Consider the following 2529-nt stretch of genomic DNA (forward strand, 5'->3'; position numbering starts at 1 on the left):
GCTGTTTTTCACAAGATTATTTGGTAAAGTTTTAAAAGGCATCGTTTACAAACACAAGACCAAAATTCAGGTTCATTATTCAATAAATATATATGAATACCTATGACATGCTAAACATTGTTTAAGTGCTGGGGATTCTAGGTATTAATAAGATAGTCAGAGTCCTTAAACTCATGGGTGTATATTTTAATGTTTGAACACAGTCAAATGCATGTAAACTAATAAAGTAATGAAATCACTTCTGATAATGATAAATTTCTGGAAGGAAATAAAACAAGGTAATATTGCAAAAGGTAGTGTCTCCTTTTTATCAAAACTGTGTGACATTGAGCAAGTCCTTTAACCAGTCTAGAACTGAGTTTTCTGCTCAGTAAAACATGGAGAATTATACAATAGAAGATCAGATAATCTTGTCATGGCCCCTCTGACTCTAAGATCTCCTTTCTAATTTTCTTTCAAGAACTGCAGGCAAGTCGTAAAGGAGAAAAGAAGAGATTGGAAAGCAGCAGTATTGTGAGAATATGGGCTCAGAAGAGAAAAGATATCTGTGTGCTTGTAGTACAGCCAACAGAATAAAATTGCTTGAGTTAGAAATGCACGAACACACACATGCATATGTATGTATGTATGTATGTATGTAATAAAATGAGCATTGTAACCAGTTGATTTCTGTCTTTTAAAATTTCCCTTTAGAAAATGATCTAAAGAGTGACGATCAGTTTTTTGCTTGTTGTTTGTTTTTAAAATTTAGAAGTTCTTCCAGGAAAACTTTCTTCTTACAAATCACTAACTGGATAATTGACTCTATCCTAGCACACAAGCTTTGTTGCTACTAAGTGCTGCATACCAGATTTTTCCCTTTACAGAGATTTACATGACATGGTATTAAATCCTCTGGAAAGTTTCCACTGTGTTCTGAAGTATTTTCTTTTTCTCCTCCAGGTGCAAAATGAGTTGATAACAACCAGAAGCTGACTTGTTAGTGCTGTGCTTCTACTTGAGCTTGGAAAAATCCCAACACAAAACAAACATCACCTCCAATTCCATCATGATGCCACATTGCTTCCTACTGGATTACCTCCTGAAGCACTTTAGATATTTTATACATAAGTATTGACATGTTTTTCGGAAGCTGTTTCTTCACTTAATCGCTTTTTTTCTAATAATTTATATTACACCATTTGCCAAGTTCTTCCCTGTGGTTTTAGTTTATTTCTCTCTACTACTAAAAAAGGAATCTTGAGTTTAGGTAAATTTTAAGTGATTCATTTTTAGTTTTTCTAATTCTGGAATCCGAGCCTTCTCTTACAACAGGAAGTCTTTCAAACACATTTTTTGTTGTTTCTTTTTCAAATTCCACTGTGTTTACTTATTGCTTTGTTTCTTTTTCAAATTCCATTGGTCTTGATTTAATTTAGTTCCACAAATTTTATTGATAGTCTACTACCTGCCAACTACTGAATGAAACAGCAGACTTCTAAAAATGAAAAGGCTATTTTATTGTCATTGCCATCCTGCTAGTAAAGATTTGTTCAATTATTTATAATTAATTAAGTGGCTTCACCTATGTTTCTCTGTTAATAATCACATTAAATATGTATGGCAGGTAGGATTTGTGTAATAGATAAGAAAACTAGAGTCCAAAGAAAATAAGTGGCCCCAAATGAACCAATAATCCAACAAACCCTTCCACTAACTAGCTTCTGACCTGTTTGAGTTGTGATAGATTTTAGGATAGAAAAGCCCATTCTCCTTAGAAGCCATAGACTTTTATTCTTTCTTATACTGTCTTATATATTGACTTAGAGCTAAACTTCCTGCAATTCAGACATAAAGCATAGGCAGATACTTTTGCTAATGAGGCTAAGGTGGGAAGAAAACTCTGAGTTCTACTTCAAACTGAGATGGCCTATAAGAAATAAAAGAAAGTAAATAAAGAAGTAAATAAGTAAATAATAAATAAATAATAAAGAAAGTAAAGAAGTAAAAGAAAGAAATAAAAGAAGTAAATTTGAAACTTTAAAAAAAGCATTTGGTTCATCTAAAAATGTTTCCTATGTCTAAATCTATATTTTAAAAATAACCTTTATGACGTAAAATGAGAGAATTGCTGAGCTTATGACAATCTTAGATATAATCTTTTCTGAAAGAACAAGGCATCGATCTTTAATTTGTTTCCCTTTCTTGATTTCTCATAAGTTGCAAAACAAAAATAAAAATAATTTCACAAATTGTTCATTATCAGTATCCTCCCTACTTGCCCCAGGATTTAAGTACTAACTTTTAGTTCCTACTCCTAGACTTCGTATTGCCAAAATAATAAAAATAATATGAAAAAGCATAATCACCCAGACCTACATGCGGAATTGTGGATTATGCTGCAGATATTAGATCATTGAAAGGAACAATATACTACTTAATGAGGAGCCAAAGACAACATTCTACCTGCTGTTCCCTTCAAGCTGAGGAATGAGTTTAATTGACTTCAAAGTCCCACTATTCTCAAAAGTAGCAAAAGTACAGCATGGC

The 2529-nt window shown here is 32.4% G+C and overlaps 1 protein-coding gene across 2 annotated transcripts in view; it reads left to right on the top strand.

Moving 5' to 3' along the window:
- PPP1R1C (protein phosphatase 1, regulatory (inhibitor) subunit 1C) overlaps positions 1–2227 on the top strand; it is a 147655-nt gene extending 145428 nt beyond the window's left edge. For both annotated transcript variants that reach the window (XR_001008230.1, XR_001008229.1), the window contains exons 6-7: positions 943–1928; positions 2007–2227. The gene's annotated coding sequence lies outside the window, so the exon portion shown is untranslated. The remainder of the gene's footprint in view (positions 1–942; positions 1929–2006) is intronic.
- Positions 2228–2529: the final 302 nt, after the last annotated feature.

Source organism: Mandrillus leucophaeus, unplaced genomic scaffold (assembly GCF_000951045.1).
Source record: "Mandrillus leucophaeus isolate KB7577 unplaced genomic scaffold, Mleu.le_1.0 Scaffold614, whole genome shotgun sequence".
NCBI lineage: Eukaryota > Metazoa > Chordata > Mammalia > Primates > Cercopithecidae > Mandrillus > Mandrillus leucophaeus.